The following is a 24,541-nucleotide window of genomic DNA, read 5'->3' on the forward strand; positions in this document are numbered from 1 at the left end:
AGCTTCGTGAGTAGCACTTCATAATGTGCTAGCAGTACATTGAATTTACTCAGAAAGGCAAATAACAATAAATATAAAATGAAAAAACTGTATCTATAAATCACTACAATTTAAATGTGGGACAGAATGTAAAATTATGTTTTGTTTTAAAAGGAGATTTGAAGATTGTTTGCCTCCTTCAGGAACCTATCCATCAGTTTATTTTAGATGATTGCTTCTGAGAGTGTTGCCCATTCATCCAAACAATGACATCACAAATTGCTGTTTCCCCTCAGTTTTAAAGAACTAAAAGTGATTTCAGATATTGTTATGAGTTATCACCATAAGACTGAGCCAGAAGTTTGTACAGTTTCAGTCTATATCTCCCAAGCTGATAAATGATTGTTATAACGGTGTTTTCTTTTATAAGGCTCCAACTACTCTGTACAAACTTAAAAAGATTGTTAAGCAGAAACCAAAAGGCTAGGGCAAAAATTAAAAATATAACAGCAATGAATATTAAAATTCACTTTCTTGAATTATCTGGGGTCTGTAAGATGTACCCTATGTCTTTCAAAGTGTATTTTTCAAGAGATGCAATAAGTTACTGAAACAACAGTTTACCCATAAAAAAATTAATACATAATCTGCATGTTGAAACCTCTTTTTGAAGACAATCTTATTGTTACACATGTGGACTTATTATGAAATACATATATATATATAAATACATATAAATACATATATATATATATATATAATTAAATAGAAAGATGAAAGCTTCACGTAGCCGTGTTCTCACTAAATATGGAGTTCTCCTGCTCTAGCACCAGATTACTGCAACCTTGTGCTGTTTTGTCAGGATTTGCAACAGCACCCGGGATTCCTCTTAACAGCTGCAACTTCTGGTGTCCCAGGACTGTGCAAGAATCCTGACCCTCGGCTGAGCAAAACAAAATTTTCTACACCCTTACTCTGCAAAGAAAGCCCCCACGTTCTGATACCAGACTACCAGGAGAGCAGGAAACACCCATAAATACTACTTTATTTTTCCCTCTTCTCTTCCTCTTTGGCAGTCACAGAAATTTAAAGCAAATGTCGTGGTGAATTCTGCTACAAGACTTTCATGCTACTGAACCTTCTCCTGGGCAGTTTAGCTGACTTGTAAACACTTCTCATGCTTCTGGATAAATTCCATGAAATCAGAATTATCTTCTTTCTAATTAGCAACTTTTTACAGTCTTAAAAATTATCTATGGAATGTAAGATGTCTCCTTCTTCTAATATATCTTTTTTTTTTTTTTTCCTGAATGTTGGTAAAGCGGCAAACCAATCATCAGCTGCTACGATTTCAGCTGTTAATGACCCACCACATAAAAAGCTTATTAGTTTTATAGGATACTACTCTCAATGATGGAGATTAATCTCACTGAGTAGAGATTACAGGTTTCCTCAGTGCCTCCTCCCAGGGCAAGGCAGGAATGGAGTTTTCCTACTTACTCTGTCCCAGAAAGCCTGACAACTGGCCAGCATGCCCACAGTAGCCTGACAGTGACTGCCCTGAGTGACTCACTACGTCACAGAAGGAGAGGTGGAGGCTTGTGGGGTAAGGATGGGATTTGGGTAAAGACTTTGGGGAAATATTCTGTGAGTGAATAACTGAAAAAAAGGTTATATTTAACCTGTTAGAGTCAACACATTGCTAATTTTGCTGCTGCGGCCACTCCTACTGTTGCCAGTGTTATAGAAAAACAGCTACTGCTGGAGGCGACCCTCCCCTGGCAGAGAATCTTCGAATCATTGAATGTCCTGAGTTGCAAGGGACCCACAAGGATCATTGAGTCCAACTCTTGTCCCCGCATAGGGCAATCCCAAAATTCACACCATGTGTCTCAGGACATTGTCCAGTCTCTCCTTGAAGACTGTCAGGCTTGGGGCCCCTCCTGGGGAGCCTGTTCCAGTGTCCAGCACCCTTGGGGTGAAGAACCTTTTCCTCATGTCCAACCTAAACCTCCCCTGGCACATCTTCCTGCCATTCCCTCAGGTTCAGTTACTGGTCACCAGAGAGACGAGCTCAGCCCTGCCCCTCCTCCTCCCCTTGTGAGGAAGCTGTGGCTGCCATGAGCTCTCCCCTCAATCTCCTCTTCTCCAGGCTGAACAAACCCAGTGACTTTAGCTTCTGCTCATATGGCTTCCCCTCTAAACCCTTCACCAACTTTATGTGCCTCTTCTGGACACTCTCCAGAAGCTTAGTATCTTTTATATCCTGTAGCTCCCAGAACTGCACACAGTGCTCCAGGTGAGGCTGCACCAGTGCAGAGCAGAGCGGGACAGTCCCCTCCCTTGCCAGGCTGGCAATGCTGTGCTTGAAGCACCCCAGGACACGGTTGCCCTCTTGGCTGCCATCAATGATTTGGACAAGGGAACAGAGTGTACTATTAGCAAGTTTGCTGATGACACGAAGCTGGGAGGAGTGGCTGACACACCAGAAGGCTGTGCTGCCATCCAGAGACCTGGACATGATGGAGAGATGGGCAGGGAAAAATCTAGTGAAATATAACAAGGGAAAGTGTAGAATCTTGCATCTGGGTAGGAACAACCCCAGGTTACAGTATAAATTGGGGAATGACCTATTATAGTGCAGCGTAGGGGAAAGGGACCTGGGGGTCCTGGTGGACAGCAGGATGACCATGAGCCAGCACTGTGCCCTTGTGGCCAAGAAGGCCGATGGCATCCTGGGGTGGATTAGAAGGGGGGTGGTTAGTAGGTCGAGAGAGGTTCTCTTTCCCCTCTACTCTGCTCTGGTGAGACCACACCTGAAATATTGTGTCCAGTTCTGGGCCCCTCAGTTCCAGAAGGACAGGGAACTGCTGGAGAGAGTCCAGCACAGGGCAATGATGATGATGAAGGGAGTAGAGCATCTCCCTTATGAGGAAAGGCTGAGGGAGCTGGGGCTCTTTAGCTTGGAGGAGACTGAGGGGTGACCTTATCAATGCTTACAAATACATAAAGGGTGAGTGTCACGAGGATGGAGTCAGGCTCTTCTTGGTGACAATCAACAATAGGACAAGGGGTAATGGATTCAAATTGGAACACAAGAAGTTCCACTTCAATTTGAGAAGAAACTTCTTCTCAGTAAGGGTATCAAAACACTGGAACAGGCTGCCCTGGAGGGTTGTGGAGTCTCCTGCTCTGGAGATATTCAAGACCTGCCTGAACACATTCCTGTGTAGCCTCATCTAAGTGTTCCTGCTCTGGCATGGGGATTGGACTAGATGACCTCTTGAGGTCCCTTCCAATTCCTAACTTTCTGTGATTCTGTGACACTGTTGGCTCATGTTCAACTTGCCGTCAACCAGAACCCCCGGATCCCTCTCCGCAGAACTGTTCTCCAGCATCTCATCTCCCAGTCTGTATGTACAGCCAGGGGTGCCATGTCCTAGGTGCAAAATCTGGTACTGATCAGATCCAGCCTGTGTCACTGTCACAGGCTGCAATGGTGTAGGTCATCCCCCTGACCATGGGATGTCAGGGCTGGCTTGCACTCTTCTCCCAGACTACTTATTTCTGCTTCTCTCTTTTCTGTGGGGCGAGAGAAGACTCACTTGCCCTTGCAGGGACACAGAAGGTGAATTATATAGTGATATTTCTGGAACAATGCACTTATGAGAAGCAAGAACATGGCTGAAGTTGTTGATACGGTGACAAAAATAAGATATAAGGGAAAGAGCTGGAAGTGTTCTGGTATGGACACTTAATGGACCTCAGAAGTCTTTGGAGCACTGTGGGAAAAAGTAGAGAAGAGAAAGTACTTGGGTAGGGTGGGACACAGGGAGGGTTAGGCATGTTATGAGAAAGTGTGGAGCTGCAGGAGGCCACAGTCATTGCCATCTCTGTGTGTGGTGATGGGAAGATGTTCTGCCGTACTTCATGCTGAGATGTCCCAATGCTGTAGTCATCAAGCCCTACTTACTGCAAACTGCTTCACAGCAGAACAAATATTTCCAAACTAGAGTGTATCTGACAAAGCTTTCCTTTCTTTAGATTTCTGATTATTTGCAGTTCAACTTGCTTCAGTCCTCCAACTGTCTCTATAGATAGTGCCGTTCACATTGAATGAAGACTCCAATATGATTCAATCTATACTGTTAAAGAAATGAAATCAGGTTCCATTTCCTGGTCCAGAGGCCAGCTGCAGGACCTGGTCAGAGCCTTAATACTAAATTTCTCTTCTCAGACTGAATACCTATCTCTAAATAATTCTTGACTCCCAATCTACATCTAATACTTGGTTAGGGAAACATGAGTTGTCCCTGATCAAAAGCATGCCAGGGACTCTGTACAGAGAATGGGGATCCACTGTCCTGCCCTGCCTACCTTCTGGCACAGTGTTTTTACTAATATAGATGCAGCCTGAAGGTCATCCCAAGGTTATCACAAAAAAGTTTTGGTTAGAAAAGACCTTAAAAATCATCAAGTCCAACTGTCAACATAATACTGTCAAGTTCACCTCTAAACCGTGTCCTTAAGAACCTCATCTTGTTCCACATAGTCATCCTGAGCAGATCTCTTTCTCTCAGTTGATCCATCTCTCTTTCCTGTGTAACTTTAGGTATTTATCTGAGGTGTCTAATCATCCTAAGCTCCCATGGTAACCAGAGAGAAAGGCAAATGCACTAGCTTGTCTATCTGGAGATCTATAGGTGTCTGCCTCCTTCAGTTGACTTAGAGGGACCTCAAGAAGACAACTTCAGTTGTAGACAACTCACTTATGCCAAGTGGGATGAGTCCAGGTGTGTGTAAATAAAGACCAGGATTACCTCCTCAGAATTGTCTCATTGACTGAGGTAAGGACTTGTGCTGAAGCCAAGGAGACAGCTGGCAAAGCTGAATTTCCACACCATGAAGTGGTCAAGCAGATTGTCACATTTTGGCTGTTACGCGTTGGGGTTGTCTCCAAGGAGTACTCTGAGACCTTATAAAAATATGTGTTGATATGAAGAGAAAGTTGTCATGCACTTGAGTTATTACTGCTAGGAGGACTGCTTGCTCCATGCCAACAGCTAGAAGAGATGCCCTTGCATAGTAAAGAGAGCAATATCTGATTAGCGGGGAATAAAACCCTGGCGTCAGCAGATCATACAAATGTTATGGTTGCAAGCTGCCAAGAAGCTTGTCATCAATTAATTTTCTTGCAAACCATTCCACGGAAAATTCTTCTTTGCCTTTGGCACTAGCAGAACAATGGCAGCAGATTTTATTACTTCTGGAACAGGAGAATGGCAGCTGGTTTGTCCAAGCAGACTTGCCAGCAGCCCAGATGAAGGCAGGGTGTATTCCTATATTTCCTCTCTGCTTCCAGGGCTCTCAGGTATGAACTGAGTAAAACAGTAAACAAAATGCTCATTCTCACTATTGACCCTTTTATCTCTTTTTATCTTTCTTTTGGCACAGGCAATTGTGAGACCTTTCTCAACTTCTTTTCACAGATTTGCTTGTTCAGGTGTAACTTTCTTCTGTGGCATCTACTCGCTGGTGGCAGGGTGCTCAGTGACACACGCCCGTGTCCCCTGACACTTGATGACCGCAGTGATTCCTGCAGTGTGGCAGGAAACCCAGTCCCAGCTTTGCTGTGAACAATTGCATTTCTGTGACCCCAGTTTTGCCTGCAAACGCAAAGAGCTTAGTGCTGGTCAGTTGGCCCTGAGCTTGCCTTAAACAAAAGACAAATTTCTGTAGGAAATCACAAGTTCTTGGTCAAAAGAAGTGACAATTTTAAGTTCCTGGGCTACAAGGTTGAACAACACATACTGTAAAATACAAGTATAGAAGTTACTGAAGACAAGGTTCAAGGAAGACAAGACATTTTCTAACCTATACAGGCACAGTTTGACTTGAATACCTACTCAAAGATGAAGCTAATCAAAATAAGCTATCTGCAAACCTTTCTATTGTGGTTATGTTTAGTAATTTTTATCTCTGTTTTTGCAGTATCCCATCACGTCTCAATAATCCTTCTTATCCACCTCTTATTTTTTACTGATAAAGATGAATTACTTTTGCATTGTTGGTAAATGTTCATCATTCACAAGAGTGTTTTGGGCTTATTAGAGAGTAGATTTGGATTGATGAGGTATCTTGTTGGGAAAATTTTTCTATCATTCTTTCAGGCAGCTGATTGAATCTTGCCATTATATTTTACTGTGTTTGCTCTCTTGTACCATAAAGGTTGGGTTTGGTTTGCTATAAATTTATAGAGTAGAAATGTAACTAACTAACATTTTTTGTAGGAACACATAGTTCTTTCTCCCCCTGTTCTTAGGAGTTGGCTTTAAAGATGCCTTTTAAATGAATAAACCAAGTGAGATGAGACAAAGTGGGAGAACAGAGAATTACTGTCTTGTTTGGGGATTATGTCACTCATCTGGGACCAAATCCAGTGACATCTCAATTCCATCACTGATTCAACAAATATTGTCCAGGCAGACTAATGGTGCATAGATAGGCACTGTCTCACTGAGCATGTGCTGGACGATGAACCAAGTGGGCACTGATGCTCTCAGGCAGACAACAGAATTAACCCTGGACCTGGATCTAAGCAACTGTAGGTGCTCTTTCCATTGATCTACTGGCAGGAAAGAGATGCTTTTCATCATTTGTTAAACACTTCTTGTCTAAAAAAGTGCTTTGATTCAGGTTGAACTGAGCATTTTATATAAAAGTATTTTTTTTTTCCAGCATTTTGGCAAGAAAAGAGTGGTGAGTTAGATGCAGGTTTTTTAGACTGAGACTCCCCACCTTGATCCTGAATTTTACAAATCCATGAAGAAGTTGTCCTACAGAAAATCCTTTGGTGTTTAAATGTAAGTTGATAGACTTCAAAGAAACTTTGAAAAGAACTTCAAATAAATATTTAGAGGACTGTAAGAAGAACCCCAATATTTATCTGTCAGAAAACAGCCCCAGTAAACATTAACTTTCACATGAATTTTAGATGCTCTACTTCATGCTCTCCTACTGCAACTTCTTACATGCTCTGCTTGTTCACATTCATTTTCCAGTCCATAATTAAGCAAAACAGGAAACAACCAGCCTGATGCTCCCTCAGTTCCCACTCCCAGCTATTTTCTCTGCAACATTGTAGATAGTAAGCCCTGATACTTCTTGTTTAATCTTCAAAGACACCAAGCCAAAGACAGGCACCTGAGCTTTCTCTTAAGAAAAAAAACCCTATTATTTGGATCTTAAAATAGGTGGAATGGATCATCCTCTGAGGACACCTGCCTCACATCACTGACTATTGAAGGAGTCTAGAAACCTAATTTTCAGATTGCTAGCTGTAGGTGAGATAACATAGAGATTTTAGGCACTCATAACACTAAAAATGCAATTTAAAAAGTATGTGGACATCTAAACTGACTGTTAAACATCGAAGTCATTTCTCCATCTATCTCAAAAGCATTTTAAAAATCCTGCTATGTATGCACATGTAGACATCTTAATATTTGTCATTTTTCCCTTAGACACTTCTGAAATTTGATTTATGCTCCACTTCACAAATACCACCCTACCAATTTTCCTGAGAATTATTCCAAACTAAAAATGCTGAGAAAATACTGACAATCTATATACTTAGAAAAATGAGTGCATCATGATTATTTAGTATTTTTAAATCTTTCTAGCTGCTGAAAACTTTACTGGAAGCAAACATAATTGGGTACAGGTTTCATGTAATGAAGTACTATGATTAGGAGTCTATACTAAAAGTCCACCATGATAGTACCAGGGAGAAAAAAAAAAGAAAACAATTGAACACTGTAGACATTTAACTTATATAATCTTTAGCACAAAAAGCATTAACAGCAAAGCCTTAGGCTTTGAAAAATACTAGCCAATTATTTTCATACTAAATCCTAACGACTTTGGACCTTCACAAATCATTTTATTAAAGACTTCTTTTTGCTTTAAAAAGGCTTTTGCATTTGGTGTTGTTTCTGTAACCCAAGAGCCTGATTCATATCTCTTTTACATCAGTGTAGTTTAATGATCTCTGCATTCTGAGTAAGAATATAAGTGTTGGGGAAATCAGGCTGATAGCATCAATGCCAAATGTGATTAACTGAGAAATACTGACCATGATAGACATAGATGTAGAACGGGGGTGATCCCCCAAGGACATGAATAATTTCTCATAATAGCAATACTTCCGTTACAAATTCTAGTACATATGCCTCATATCACTCTTGCCAAGGTATGACAATTACTGAAGAGTGTCAATTAACAAAATGACATTTTCCTAGGAAAGGTACCACACATTAAAAGACGCATTTGCCACATGCAATACATAAAAAGCACATGAAGAGAGACTAATGATCTGGCATCCATTATTTATGGGAAAATGAAAATAAATACAAATATCACTAAAATATATTGCTTTATATGCCTTTATATTAAGTTCATGCTTCTGCTCCATCAGGAAAGGATATCATATTGTTGGATGTGACCTGTTCTTGACAAATACATGTTAACTATTTCTTATCATCTGATTATCTTGTCAGTGTTTGCAAAGTGATTGTTCAACAATCTTCTCTGTCTTTGCAACTTTCACAGTTAGGTTGCCTGGTTTATAAGTTTCTGGATCCTTTTTTTCTCATCCTCTGGGGCCTGCTCTGGCCTCTTCAAGTTCTAAGGAAATAACTGCTAAAGTTTACAAGATTATTTCAGATAGTTTATTGAATGTTTGGAAAATAAATTTAACCAGACTCTACTGTGTTGGAGACATCTATCTTACCTGACAATATCTGGTTGACCAAAATCTGAATTGATTCAGATACCTAAACATAGATGTCCAGGACTTGAGTATTCAGGATATTTTAGCATGTCTGAGAGGATTCATGCTCTTAGAAAATTGAACTGTGTCCTGAAAGAGGAATTTATTTGATTTAGACACCCGCAGAAAGGGGGAGGATTCAGATCCAGATTCAGGTACATAAATTTCATTATCTGCAGTGTAGGTATGGACCTAGGAGGTAAGTATTAATGCAGTGGAAGACTTTTCAATAGTCAGCAAAATCTATAAAAATATTCAGCACATCCTGAAGTGGACAAATGTATTTGATTAACTGAAAAGCTTTCTTGACTATGTTTGCTTACTAGCGATGAAACACAGTTATGCAAACATAGACATTCACTGACATTTCAGATACCTTTGAGCATCTGACACATAGACAAAGGTATGGCAGGATGAAACAGGGCCTCTTGTCCTTTTCATTTGGCAGCTGGAGGCCAGAAAGAGTCTATCCTGAGACTTCTTAAATAGCACAAGGTATCTTTATTTAAGCAGCTGAATCCCACTTTTGACCTCTGTTGATACAATGGGAACCAAGAAAGCCTTATTTTATTCAAATGTCCCTGGACAGGCATCTTATGCCATTGAAGATATCCTAGGGTAGACAGCCTGCTGGATTTCTAACTGTGATTGAAGAAAAACATGTTTTTCCCATAGGTCTCTAAAATGATGTCCCTTAGCATCATTCAAGCAGCAGCAGACGTTGTTTAAGCAACTGAATCAACTTCCTTTATGTAAGATATGTAAACATTTACTATTCCTAAGCATAATTATCACAGTAATATTATTCCTACATAGGTAAAGCTTATCTTTTGCAATAATCCTACTGTACCACTTACTTAAAATTATGGTGGCACTAGTGAAAGCCTAGTGGTAACCATACAGGTCTTGCCTGTTGCTCCCAAGAGGCCAAGGTGGCTTTTAATCATCTTGTCACTCTCTTTTAAAGGCTGTATTTTCAGATTGATCTAGATATTTTGATAGTGTTACAGTTGGTGGCATTTTTATTCCACCTATTCAACTGAGATCAAGTATGAGTTGTCCAGACATACCCATTGTTACACTGGAACACTGCTGCTCATCTACCACTGTGTAATATTGTAGAACTCCAGATTTATCCTCTTCTCAGCTTAAAAAATAGGCTGTAAGCTTAGCTCTATGTTGTTGTGATCACTTTGTGTCCTTATATAAAGTGATCAGAAATAAAGGATGTAGAAATTCTCAGTTCCTTTGGTCTGCTTTGACTTCAGTTGTTTGCCAGTGATCATTTTAATGCTCGTTTCCCATTGATTGTATCTCTTATATTCACATATACTTAGGTTACCCAGCAAATATTTCCCTTTATCTGCACCAGCTGTCATTCATTCTCACTATACTATGACCTTCTTTGATAGCTTCTAAATCTCTTTTTATATTTTATTGAAAATGAAGACAGGATAACTTGGAGCTAGATCCAACTTGCACTGGGGTATTTTCTTTGACACTGCCTCTGCTAAGTCTGCTACAGGCTGTTGAAACCCAAATTCTTAAGTCTGTGGGGTACTTCTATATCAATATATCTATATCAAACAACACCCTGGAATGGGCACTGCAAATCTATTTGGCATATTTCTGGTTGCCAGAGGGTTTCCTGGCATAGTTTTGGTCAGGGCTGAGTAGCATTCTCACAAATAGTTCCCAGGCACAGTTTAGGATGTATTATAGACCAGGAAGCATTCCCAATAGGAAATTTGGATACAGTCACTCTCTTTTGAAGGTTAGGAGAACTGAAACTTATGGATGTTATCAGATAACGCCAACTGGCCTCCAGGGTGAAAAATAAACACTGGCACAGTCTTGGTAATTGACAAAGATACAGCCATTGCTTCTAGTGGTTATTGGGTGCCTAAAACCTTAAGAGAATGGGAATTCAAGCTACAAATTATATATATATATATATATATATATATATATATATATATATATATATATATACACATTTATTTTTCCCCTCTTTGCTACATACAGATTCTAATTAGAATCAAATAGACTATTTTCTTCCTTGGAATTTCATGCATTTACAGAACATCTGGAGTCAGGTACATCTGGACACAGGTAACTGAGCTGGCTGTTCAGACTCTCTTCTTAGTCTACGAAAGAGGAATATTTTCAGGGGACAATTCATTTCCGTCTAAGAGGGCATCTAAATCAGGACAGATGAATTGACCCAGCAGTGCATATTTCATCCATTTGATTGCAAAGGGAACCAACTCAGACAGCTATACTGTGCATGGCTAAGGTTCTGACAGTTGAAACCCACCCTTTATTTCTGGTTTCTGTGACTTTCAGGATGTCAATTTTGCTTTCTAATTTACTTTTCACAAAGCTTTTACTGCACAGCAAATGTTAGTTGCCATCATAATACTGAAACCAAGAGACTTAAACCAAAAGAAACAAGCTCAAGATCAGTCTGTTATGTTGCCTTTCTGGTTTTCTGTGGTAATAATGTTTTCTTCTGTGTAATTATCTTTTTGTCTTAATTAAGCAAACAAACAAACAGAAGTTCTTCATCTAGTTACCTTATTTCTTTCCTGTTCATCTAGTTTCCATTTTGCACAGAAATTATGATCAAGGGACATTTTATCTGTTCTCCTTTAGCATTTTTCCTCTAACTTCTTACTGTCTTAATAATTTTATGTTTCAGAGTCTGCCTAACAATTCTAAAGCCTTTCCAAATTATTCTTTTCTGTAGATGAAGACCAAAGAGTTGCAACAAATTAATAAACTTCTCCTTGGAGTAGTAAATTCAATCATGTATTAATAAACACTCACTCTCAATTCACTCCTTGCCTTTAAGCTCTTGAATATTTCTCCCCTATTAGTCAACAGAGATTCCCAAACTGTCTTAATTCAATTGCTTGTTCAGATGGTCTGACTAAATAATTAGCACAGTTCAGTAATTGTGTTAACATTTTCTCCCTGTAACTGACTTGTAGAGGTGTCTTATGAATAAAAAACCCTCTAATCTTTTGTTAATCTTCTAAGGTGCACCCTAACCTCATTAATGGCATAAGATATCCGAACACTTTTGAGGTTCTGGGTTTTTGTTATATTCAATTTCTGTCCTGGACTGAGTGACATTTCCTCTCTGACTTGAAGACTTAGAGAAGATATGTATTTTATTCGTGTGCTTTGCCTGCAAGTTGTGAAATGTGCAAATAGTAAACAGCTTTGCAAGCTTATGCACAGCCCCTTGGCTGAATTTAAAAAGCAAGTGAATGCTTCTGCAAAGAGACTAAATATTCTGCAACGGATAAACCATCAAAATGGAGGGGAGGATGCAAATGTCATCTAGTACCTGACTTTGCTTCCTCTGGTTCATTTTCCCACTTTCTCAACACCTTTTCTTCCTTTGCTGGCCATGATTCTTCTCCAATGTCAAGAAAAGGTCTTCATGATTGCTACCATGTGGATATCATGGTCTAGCAATGAAATTCTATGTAACTCCTGCACAGGGTGCCAGACAACACCAAAGCACCACTGCAGTTTTCCAACATCAGGTAATCCTCTATAGCAATGTAAAGTTCTTTGCCCGTGAGGTAAACCTTTCCAACTTACATATCACATGTTCCAACATTTATCAGACTGGCATTAGGAGCCCTGGAATGTTTTGAGTCGCAGGCCTGGAACCAGACTGGATTTTTTTCAACAATTGAATTGTTGGAATTGTTTTGTCGTCAGGAAGCATTCACAGAAATAAAAGCCTTCTTCCTGGAAGAGCCTACTCGGAGTCTTATCTTCATCATCAGGGCTACCATGAGAGACATGACATTGGAAAGGGACTTATGCAATCTCCATGTGTAAATTAAATACTTAGGAAGAGGAAAATACATATGATAAATAGATGACAATGACTACAGAAAACACCAAGTGTACAAGCAGATAAAGTAGATAAGAAGTTAATACTGACAACAGTAGTCATCAACCAGGAAACAGTGGTGTGGTGTTTTTGTTGCTGTTGTTTCTGTTTTTTGTTTGTTTTTAATCTTGTCATGTTCTGGTTTATGCCATATTAAACAACTGTGGGGAAAGAACTAGATCTTTTGTTTCCAGAAGACTGAAATGATCCAAAGGCTCACTGTTTGATGGGGACTGTCTGAACGTGTTTGCAAGTCACTCTCAACAGCACTAGCAGTTACCAAGTTTCATAAATGGTGTTTCTTCAACCAGCCCACTCACATGTAGTGTTCTGCCACCTGCTTTTTCCCATCATTGTAACTCAGGGAAAATTAATACATTTGGCCTTTTTCCTCAGAAGTTAAGAATGATTTTTTCCCCTCCACACTTTTCTCCCGAATCTTGCCTTTCAGCTTGCAGAATTAATTTTCTCAGTTCAATACATTCTTAGAAAAGCAGAATAAGGATGATTGCCAGTGCAAGAATAAATTTTTTTGTGCAATATGATGATTTCCCTGGGTGACTTTTAAAAAAAAAGTATTGTATACCCTATAATAAAATCAGTATTTATCTTAACTAGCTTGTCTGGAAGTCAAGTTTTTCAATCATCGTTCAGCAAGAATTTTCTGTGAGGTCAGCAAACATTGACAGAGTTGTGCACGCACCAGGAAGAACAAAAAGAGTAAACATAACTTGAAAAGTTTAATTCAGAAAATTCAGGCTTTACTTGATTTGTAACTGTGGAAGAAGAGATCAAAGAACATTTTTTTCTCCTCCCTATCTTTCCAAAAATGAGATGGAGATACGAAATAACATAATTTTTCACATCTCCAAGCATTGACTTTGATCTAATTTTTCTAATTTGTTCACATTGGAGACAAATTTACAGCACCTTATAGTGGTTGTGTGGTTTAACATGAGTTCAAATAAGAAAAGGTCACACATTTACCAGAGAGGTTGAAGCCTGAGAGGAGAGGAAACAAAGGATGTCCTACCAATATAATGGTACAACCCTCTGTATGCATTGTGTCACACGGGGCAGGCAATGCTTTGCAGCTTCTCTTGTGCTTTTTGCTTTTCCATCTCTATTGGATCAGATTGCCAGCATTGTTTAAAAAGAGAGCATGAGGAAGCCCCAAAGCATTTCTCTCAGATATAATGCCAGCAAAACATATTGCAAGCTCTAATAAAAGTGGGTTTAGAAAACATGCTTTTTGGATTTAAACATCTTTTTATTTCATTTTGTGTTTCTCCTGCAAAATGGATCTAGTTGTATTGAGCAAGAAGGTGTATATTGAAAACTAAAGAAGGATACCACTCATCAGTTCATTTTTCTTTCTGATGAGGTTACATTCTTGCACAGTGAAGTGTCTCAAATTCAGAAAGAACTCAAATTACTATGAGATACCATTTTTAACAATGGACCATTAACTTTGAAAAGGCATTTGGCAGTAAGTGTATTTTGCTAAAATATTGTCCACAGACACCAGTCAGGATTATAAATGCATTAGCATAGGTTCTTTATAGCTCAAAGACTATAATATATGTTATTTGAAGAGATTCAAATGCAGGGGAAGAAGTTATATCCTATGACATTAATCTAAACAAAAATCCAATTGCAAAAATAACCAAGATTGTTCAGCTGCAGTGTGGTGCTAGTGACACCAGTAATGCTTTCAGTTCAGAAATGTGAGGGTGTAGTGAAGACAAAGAGCCTGAATTCAGAGTGAAGAAATGTCAGCCCCCTTTTTTTTCTTATGCAAGATATCTAAACAGATGTAGGTGAACACGGCAGATATGTTTCCACAAAATTAGCTACATACTCACAGCAGATCTCATTCAAAATAAGACTGCACAGTATTTCAAGAAGCCGTGCTTGTAAAAAATGTTCAGAATATCAGAGTTAGTGAGAAAAAAACAAGTTATTTTTTATCACAATGTTCATTTTTGGTTAAGTTTTTGAAGGGATGTCTTCATTTCTTTACTGTTTCAGGTAGCTGGAACTTTTAACCAATTACATATAACTAGAAATCATCAGATGTGTAGCAGTCAAAATGTGCTGCTTTTTGCCTAAAAACAAGTGTTTGCTGAAAAGCAGAGCCAACGGTTGTCTTTTGTTTTTGTCAAATAAGCATTACCTCAGGGGGGAAAAACACGTACTTTCACACAGAAATTCTTTAGATGAGAATGCTTTCAATGAATTATTTTCTGATAAGTTATACTTTAGAAGGAAAAAGTGAGGAAACATAAATGCAAATCTCAAAACCAGGCTCGCATAAATGCCATAATGAAGAATGACTTTATGTCACACTTTGTCAGCTACTGCCTTGTGGTCTCAGAGAACCTAGAAATGTCTAGAAATGGAGATGCCTCTTCTGCAGTAATGGATCTTTCCATAGCAAAGATAAAGCTATGGACACCAAGGGTTGTTGGGGGTCATCTTCCCTATCTTCAGCCACAAGAAAGGAACCCAGTCCAAAATGATCATCTCTGCTCCCTCTTTGGTCACTGGAGAGAGAAAAGAGACCCTCCAGGTACCTAAGATAGGTATCTCTGTCAACTGAGAAATATTAAAAAGTGATTTGATAATAATAATTATGGTTTATTTATTTTAAAATAATATCCAAAGACTTAATTGTACTAGACAATACACAGGATATAAAGAGATTTTTTTCCCTCCAGTTCCCCAGCCTCTTGCCCGTAATGACTGATCTTCTTAAAGAGATTAATCTCTCAAAAGACTCTTTTTGGGGATGGATGTGTGGGCGAGATCTGAAATTTTTAAGTATCACAAATCTTGCTGTTCAGAGTCTGAAAAAAATGAACAGTGAGTGTTTCAAGAGAGAGCTTTGTAAATGTTTGGATGTGAAAGAAAGGTGTCTATCTCAATAGTTAACATTTTTGACTTGTCGAGATGTTCCAACAAAGCTTTGAAATTCCACATACATTGTTCACTATAGAACCTATGTCACCTGATTTTCCTCATAATCTTTCATGGGGCTGTTCAGACCTACTGCCTAAGAGCTCAAAACATAATGATGAAGTAACTGAAGCTCTATGGAAAAAAATAAGGAATTTGGATGGTTTTTTGAATTAGAAAAGGAAGTCAAAACAGCCTTAAACACAGAGCCACAGGCCAAGACTGCAGAGAAAAATACTAAGGTTTTTCTAAAACATCACTACCACTTTAAGTTCCCCATTCTGAGTGCCTGTGAAGTGTGACATTACCTAAATATACTGCACATCATAAAATGGGAACATCACTCTAGACTCTAGGCTGTGATTCAAGAAAGCATCCCATTCAGGAAAATACTTAAGCATGTACTTAATTGATTGGATTTAAATGTATGTTTAAAGCTGAGTATGAACAGAAATGGAGTTATGTCTGTGCTTAAATACTTTTCTGAATTGCCATCTCAATTATAGTGCCTTAAACACAAGTACATCTGCTAAAATTTCTTAAATTACTTTGGATTCACTCCTGTATAAATGACCTCCATTGGTTCAGCTCCATTTTATACGAAGTAGATCTCTAGTCATCTAAGAAACGACACCAAGGATGAGGCTGTCCTGATGGGAATTAGGGAAGTGGTGATTTTTATCTGTCTCAGCCCTGAGGAAATATAAATTTACTGTCAGTTATAGTAATTCTCCACAGAATTCTTCAAACATGCCCATGGTGGAAAATGGAGGGAAAACATTAATGAGAAACATCCTAGAGGAGACCCAAATTATTTTCAAGCACATATAAAACTGTTTGGGGTTTGTTTTATTTTAAAGACCTCTGAGAATAAAAACATTCAGTATATAGGTTGGTTACAGGAAAGAGCTCTTCTTTTGTTTTTTAAATATGTTGGATTTAGCTTGCTTATGAAACGTTTGCTATGTTCCCTGTTCTTCTTTTGAGCCCACGGGGATTTTTCAACCTCGTTAAAATGTGCCATCTGCTAGAGACATCCGTTATAAAATTACAACATAAATTTCTATGCCTGCTTTATTCTTTGGAGGAACACTAACACCTTGAAGTTTAAAGAAAGTAGCATGCTTTCACAAAGTGAATTTCTTCAATTTTCTTTCCCCCGTTATCAAAATACACAAATAAGACAAGTTCTCACTACTACTAAATAGAGAAAACAATTTCCTTTGTGATTCAGCTAATTTCGTATAATTACTCCCATCGCACTTTCCAGTCCAGAATGGTATAAAGAAAAAAAAAAAAAAGGCAGAAAGATATAGATTTTCTCAACTGCATAAAATATTGTACCTTTATTAATATTCTTATTCAGTGATATGACAGTCGAAGGCTTGTGCTATATTGCATTAAGGAAGACATTTTTCCGAAGTATTGCTCTTGCAGGACCACAGATGTGTCAAGGTATATTTTATTTCATTGCATTAATATATTCTTCCATGAAGGATAGATAACACCAGATCCACCACAGGGTGCTGGAGAACACAATCCTACAGAGTTAACTGGAAGTATTCCTATTCACTCAAATAGCTAATCTATAGATTTTTTTTTTTCCTTTTGGCAAAAACTGGTGACAAAGAAATAGATTAAAGTGATAAATCATGGAATATTCTCTGGTGGTGGTGAATGATGCTGGATGCAATTACCACAGAAGTCTACTGCAAAGCTTAGATGAGATTTTGCTCTCATATTTTAGCCTCCCAGGCTCCAGCTTCATTCCTTGCAGCTGTCCACATGATTCAGGAATTAAAAAATAGAGCAAATAAAGTTTTAGAGAGACTGAAAAATAAAAGACCATCTTGAGTTTACCAGGAATGGTGAGGGCTCTGTCTCTTTGTAAAGGAGATCATCTCTTTTCAACCTGTGTACTCTTAGCATGTCCTGTAACAATGTAAAACTCCACAGAATTATATTCATGGACAGAAGAAATCACAATGAAAATAACAACCTAATAACAAAAAGGATGACAAGATCCAGATACTTGTGTAAGTAGTGATGGAGTAACTAATGGTTGTTACTGTTGAAAAGGACCGGATCAAGCAGGTATGTTTTGTATTTCGTTACTTCAAAGAATATGGAATATGGCATTCAGTTTTTGATGCCTCTGCCTAGCTTCATCCTACCTAATTTTAGGCAATTAAAACATAACTACACTAGGTTGTTACTCCAGGCTTCCCCATAATCACTAGGAAGAGTAATGCTACTGAGATCAGAAGCACCTGCTGGAGATCCCTCTTCCCCTTTGGCTATGGAAAGTGCCTTGGGCAAGCCAGCATCCCAGCTGAGTGTCTCAAGTTAGGAGAGAGCAGTGGGAGCCTCAGGCTGCACCAAAGAAAAATGTCAAATAGATCTTTTGATGCACTTCCAGGAAACTAATCATGAGTTGAAGAAAGGAGTCTAATTCAGAGGCAGTTCCTGGCAACTTTCTGTCTCCAGAACCCAGTCAAGGAGGAAGTTTCTATATCACACTCTGATGAAGATAAAAAATAAGGCAAAAGGAATGCAGTAATAAATACCAGAAGGGAATGTACACCAAGGAAAGAAAAATATCTGGTCATATCAACTTTACACTGGTGAATTAATTTCATTTTTTTTTCCATGTGCTATTATTCAGTATTTCTTCTAAGAGGTGGTTTTCTGTTTGAGTAAGGACTGTGTAATCACTAGAGAAATGAGGTGTAATTCTGCACAAGTAGGAATGAATGAGAAATGAGCTTACAACAGAGAGACAAAATGCTCTTCCAAGCACGGACTACGTTGTCATGATAGTGCCACCCAAGCACACAGTGCTCTCCATGCCCTCTACAACCCAAGGACTGCAGGGAAGATGCTTGTTGCAACACACGATGGAATTGGAGAAACATCTAAATGGTGATGACAACGGTAGGGTTTTTTCAATATGTGGGTGTTGGCTGTTGGTGTTACAGGCTATGAGGTTGTTGAAGAGCCTGGAACAAGTGTTTCCACCTCCATCTTGCTAGAACATTTTTTCATCTCTATCTTTTGGAACATCATGGCCAGTCCCTAAGCAAATTCTCTTTTTATTTTCCTTTGGCCTCATTCTTTTCCACTTTATGCAAGTTCCTTCTGTACTTTGTATTGCCTTTTTGTTTGTTTCCTCTTCGCAAGAGCCATGTTTCATTTGGTCTGCCATTACCGACAAACTCCCAGGAACTGTACCTACTGAGAAAGGCTTCTCTCTCCTCCTATACCCTTCTCATGAGTGTTTTTACTCCCCATGGTCATATTCCTTACCAGATACCCTCTACGTATTGCCTGTTTTCCTTCTGTCTGACCCAATGCCATTGACTTGGGGAATAACACGATTGCAGACTACATTTTCAGAAGTTTTCACTCATTTTGGGGTGCCATCTTCAAAAATCTCCATCTGTGCTTTTCACAAAGGCTCACATCACATTCAGTGAAGTAAAGGTAAGTAACAAGGCAAGTAGGATGATAATGTCTTGTCTTTCATTCTTTTCTTACTTTTATGTAGTTGGTTGCAGAAATGCTCTAATTTCTATTGTCAGTCCTAGAAGGGAGTTCACATCAGAAAATCACAATGGTCTCTTTTGTTATTCTGTCCTGCAAAGAATTATACTTCAAAACTGCCAGTGTCAGCTGCTTTTCCCCATGGAGGAAGGACCTCTTAACACAGGCCAATGTGGCAATAAACCCATCATAAAAATCCCAGCCCTCAGCAAACCTGAAACAATTCTTTCCCACCTCTTGGGAATGGAGCACAACACCATTGCTGTATCAGGAGACCTTCAGGTCTCATCTGCTGAGGCTTTGAAATTCACTTGGTTTAATCAGCGCAGAGAGCATGTTCCTACTTCATCAGACCTCAGATTCAGCTGCAGAAAAAATTGCAAAGCTCTCACAAATGAAACAAGACACTTCGATTCCATCCTCAGAAATACAAACATATATTTATATACTTACTTCTGTTTTAAGATCATTTTCCCATCTCATTGGATAGAGTAACTAAATGCCAGTCTGATTAGGGAATTTTGATATCGAGTTGAGCTAAGTGTGCTAAGTTTATGGAAATTAGAGAAGAATCATTATTTTGCTCTCAGGCAGAGCTTAAGCTCAGGGATGCCTGGACTTTTATTCCCAGAGATGACTTTTACAGTGATTTTAAGATGCCAGGGAAAGACATTCTTCTGAAAAAAAAAAAATAAAAAAGCAGAGAGGATTTAAGGGATAAACTTCTGTTCTTATTTGTTCTCATGTATCTATTTCCTGAAAGTAAGTTTCTTAAGCCACCAGCTAATTCCTTATTACATTCTAGAAACAACAGTTTTTCTACTACCTTTCCCCCCCACCCCGTATAATTTTCCACCACTGTGCTTAGAAAATGAAGCCTATTGCAATTTGATAGTGATGCTGCTGTGATTCAAATGTAGACCCAGTGCCGATGGTCTATGTGCCTGTGTCCGTGAGCCTATACTTTGTGAAGCAATGGTCTCCATCGACACATCATCAAGGGATGAAAATAATGCTTGGGGAAAAATACTTGGGTAAAAGAGCAGAGCTCAATTCATTGTAAGCTTCATTGAACTGAGACTGATTTATACTAGCTCTACTACACATTTATGTGCTACTATGAACTGGAAATTTTAGCCTTATGAATCTGGAAAATTTTATATAATTCCTCAAGAGCACAAGAATTTAAAACAGGAAGACAAGTATGGAAACATTGTTGCAGAATTTTGGGTCCAAATGTTGCATTATATTTTCTGTGTTATTATAACAGTAGTTAGACTGCTACTGAAATTTGTTGGTTGCATTTTCCTTTTTGTCATGATCTAGTCCTACTTCATTATCTTTCTGGCAACTAAGCAATTCAGATCAAAATCTAATTCTCAAAAGTTCCCACAGATAATTATTGAACTTAGCTCAAGGAGACATTTAGAAAACAGGGGAAGTTGGTGATTACCCTTAAAATTGAGTTGAGACTTTTATCATCTTTTTTTCTTGTGTTATCAGATGGCCCTTGTACTCCCTTGCACAGCACTAGGGAAACCGAGGCTGCAGGCACATTTTTCAATGAAACCAAGAAGGTTTTAAAGCCTGTGTTTAGACGTCTCTTTATCTCTTATGTCAGGTTTACATGGCATGCCATGAGAGTATTATTTATCTCATGAACATGAGAGCTACACAGATCCTGCATTGTTCTCAGAGAAGTCACAGGTGAACAGTGGCTTGGTATGCACCAAGTTATTTAACCCACACTCTGCCAGAATTAAAACTCAGAAAACAAATGCAAATAAAAATATAAAGGAAGGATCTCTCCATTACAAACAGTAAAGCATGATCAGATGTTTATGATATGGATGTTATCACAAACACTTGCTGCTGGAGGTGGCACTTCCCTGCCCTAATTTAGGCTAGAAGACTAACTTTTGAATAGTTAAAATACACAGGTTGAATTTTTATGTAGACATCTCTCTCTGCTGTGTCCTGAGATAGCTAACATTTTTCTGCCCTGGATAACAAGGAGCTCAGATTGTTCCTTGAGCTTCATTGTTATGTTAGCTGTTAAAATTCATATTAGACACAAAGGTAAATCACCTGCATAAAATTCTAAATGTATTTTTAAAATGGTGGATTAAAATCAAGTATAACAACATTAATTAGATCAAAAGATCATGTGATTTTATTTAGATTATTCCCTATGATGGCTTTAACAACAGAAAACAGACTTCACCAGTTCCGTTTTATAGCAGGACATACTTCCTAAGCACTCCTGGTGACTCAGCACTCAAATTACCATATTTCAATATATGACCCAGTGTAATTAGGACAATATTTTCTTTTTTTAAGCTGGTTGTTACTTTTATGCTGTAGCTGAGCTTCCAGAACTAGTAATTTATCTCCAGTGATGAGAGTCTGCCCTCTTTTCAGTATTAAATGGCTCAAATGTAGTAACTGTTACTTGAAGCAGCAGAGATTGGAAGAATATAGACTGTTCTTTGGAGAGCTCTTTCCTGCCAAATCCCCTAATTTCTGCAATGGCAGATGTTCGCATTTTAAGACCTAGTTTGTTTCATGAGTTTTTGTATTTAATGACACTTTTTCTGTGCTTGCATAGAGCATGTAGGAATTTTTCAGAAGACCCTAAGGATGAAATTAATCTCTCCAAACTTTAGCCATGTAGAGTTTTGTGTATAATCTAAATTTGTTGTCTTTGACTCCCTCTCTTGTCAACAGAGAAGGAGGGGAGAATATCAAAGGAGAGATTCAAGCCTGTTTCCAATTCCCACCTCAGGATGGGAAGAAGCAATCCCTGGAGGTACCGCTTTGCCTGGCCACTGCAAGCTCAGCCTGGACAACTAACTGGCTTAGACTGGGTGCCTTGGTTTTAAATAGCTAATGTCAGGGAAGATGTGTTTATGCACGAATTATCTTTACATGGCAAATCAGACCCTCTGCTGCACAGGGCTTGGGAAGGTCTTGCAGAAAATTATCTAGGTCTTTTCCTTGAGGAAATTATGTCTTGGCTCTCCCCTGACAAATACATGGGGTGCAGAAACATCAAGCACACACTGACAAGAGGATGGGAGGATTGAGAAAAGGCAGCACCTCCCTTATGAAGAAAGGCTGAGGGAGCTGGGTCTCTTTAGTTTGGAGAAGAGGAGACTGAGGGGGGACCTTATTAATGTTTATAAATATATAAAGGGTGAGTGCCATGAGGATGGAGCCAGGCTCTTCTCGGTGGCAAACAATGATAGGACAAGGGGTAATGGGATCAAGCTGGAACATAAGAGGTTCCACTTAAACTTGAGATAAAACTTCTTCTCAGTGAGGGTGACAGAGCACGGGAACAGGCTGCCCAGGGAGGTTGTGGAGTCTCCTCCTCTGGAGACATTCAAAACCTGCCTGGACATGTTCCTGTGCGACCTCACTTAGGCGTTCCTGCTCCAGCAGGGGGACTGGACTAGATAATCTTTTGAGGTCCCTTCCAATCCCAAACATACTGTGATACTGTGACACAATGGGACCGAGGAGTGACAAAGAGAGGGAAGAAACACCATGGAACACAGAAGGTGTGATGTAAAAATGAGGCAAAAGAAGTAGTAGACCTACCACATTCTGCTTGATATTACTGACCTGATCTGGCTGTCAGTTTACAAAGTTATGTTCTGCCTCAGGGTGGTGGTATAATAGAGCAGGAAGGCAAGAAGCTGAGAGACAGGAAGGTACAAACTACAATATTCCTCTCTTTGCCTCCACTCAAGGCTAGAGGACAATGTCAACATAGAAACACAGAATCATTTTGGTTGGAAGAAACCCTCAAGATCATCAAGTCCAACCATAACCTAACACTGGCACTAAACCATGTCCCTAAGAACCTCATCTACACGTCTTTTAAACACCTCCAGAGGTGGTGACTCCACCACTTCCCTGGGCAGCCTGTTCCAATGCCTGACAACCTTTCCAGTGACTAAATTTTTCTAATATCCAATCTAAACCTTCCCTGGTGCAACTTGAAGTCATTTCCTCCCAACCTATCAGTTGGAAGAAGATACCAGCACACTCCGTGCTACAACCTCGTTTCAGGTAGTTGTAGAAAGTGAGGTCTCCTGTCAGCCTCCTTTTCTCCAGGCTAAACAACCCCTGTTCCCTCAGCTGCTCTCCATCAGATTTGTGCTCCAGATCTCTCACCAGCTTCGTTGCCCTTCTCTGAACACTCTCCAGCACCTCGATGTCATTCTTGTAGTGAGAGGCCCAAAACTGACCACAAGATTCAAGGTGTGGCCCCACCAGCACCAAGTACAGGGGGATGATCACTTCCCTAGTCCTGCTGGACACACTAATTTGGGACCTCAAGCAGGTTACCCATCCGCTGTTCGAGTGCAGTAGCTGGACCTTGGAAATGGTGGGTTAAAGGTCTTGCCTTCCCCAGGTCACAGGCTTGTTTCATCTGTACCTTGATTTACAAACTCTCAGACCAGCAGGAGAGAAACATCCAATGATTTCATCTACAGATTCAGCCCAGCCAACTTCATTACCTTATTAAAAATGGATTGATGCAAAACCTTTCCCCAGTGCTCATCTGAGAATCTATGTGGATGCAAAATATCATGCAAATTAGGTAATTAACTAGGTTTTGCTTCATTAATAGATAAATCAGAGCAATAAGAGTCTTCCTAAATACTAGCTATGCATTTCTCCAAAAATAGGACATCTAATGCAATTATTTTTATTGGATCTTTTGTATGTGATCACACAGCATAAAAAGGAATTAGAGTTCCATGTTTATGATTATTAAAAAATCCCCCTAGCCTCTTTTTTTCATTTGGCTCTTTCATAGAGCAATGTCTCTATTTTAATTCATTAATTATCAGACTCACATTTTAATTCATAAGTCAAAGAATCCTAATTTCAGCTTGTACCTGTTTAAACTGAAGTTAAGGGTATGATAGAAGGACAGAAAGGTAAAACTGAAATAGTATTAAAATACTCAGTGAGTGAAGAGGCCATATGCTGTATACTAATTTGTAGTTTTGAATATTCTGTTTTAAACAAATAAAGATAAGTGAAGTGTGGCTTATAAACATAGATGCTTCCATTGAACTGGTGCAAAAACTGAAGAAAAACACACTAATATTTTTTAACATATCTGTCTTTGGTTTCCTACCAGATCTGCCACTTTAGTATCTGATCACTTCTAAAGTTACCAGTTATACATTCATGGTAGTACACTTCACTGTACAAAAAACTGCTGGTAGAGGGTAATAGCATTTCAATTATGCTGTAATTTTGAAGTTGTTTCTGTATAAACCTATTTTAGGTTA

At 39.0% G+C, this 24,541-nt stretch overlaps 1 protein-coding gene and 1 long non-coding RNA gene across 3 annotated transcripts in view; one reads left to right on the forward strand and one right to left on the reverse strand.

The window, feature by feature from the left end:
• Window positions 1-10,790, forward strand: part of LOC135578969 (uncharacterized) — a 31,676-nt gene extending 20,886 nt beyond the window's left edge. Inside the window, exon 3 of the long non-coding RNA XR_010471085.1 lies at window positions 842-10,790. This is a non-coding gene — a long non-coding RNA (uncharacterized LOC135578969). The remainder of the gene's footprint in view (window positions 1-841) is intronic.
• The window catches only part of PTCHD4 (patched domain containing 4), a 112,258-nt gene that overhangs the window by 38,674 nt on the left and 49,043 nt on the right, over window positions 1-24,541 (reverse strand). The gene's annotated exons all lie outside the window — the stretch shown is intronic.

Source organism: Columba livia, chromosome 3 (assembly GCF_036013475.1).
Source record: "Columba livia isolate bColLiv1 breed racing homer chromosome 3, bColLiv1.pat.W.v2, whole genome shotgun sequence".
NCBI lineage: Eukaryota > Metazoa > Chordata > Aves > Columbiformes > Columbidae > Columba > Columba livia.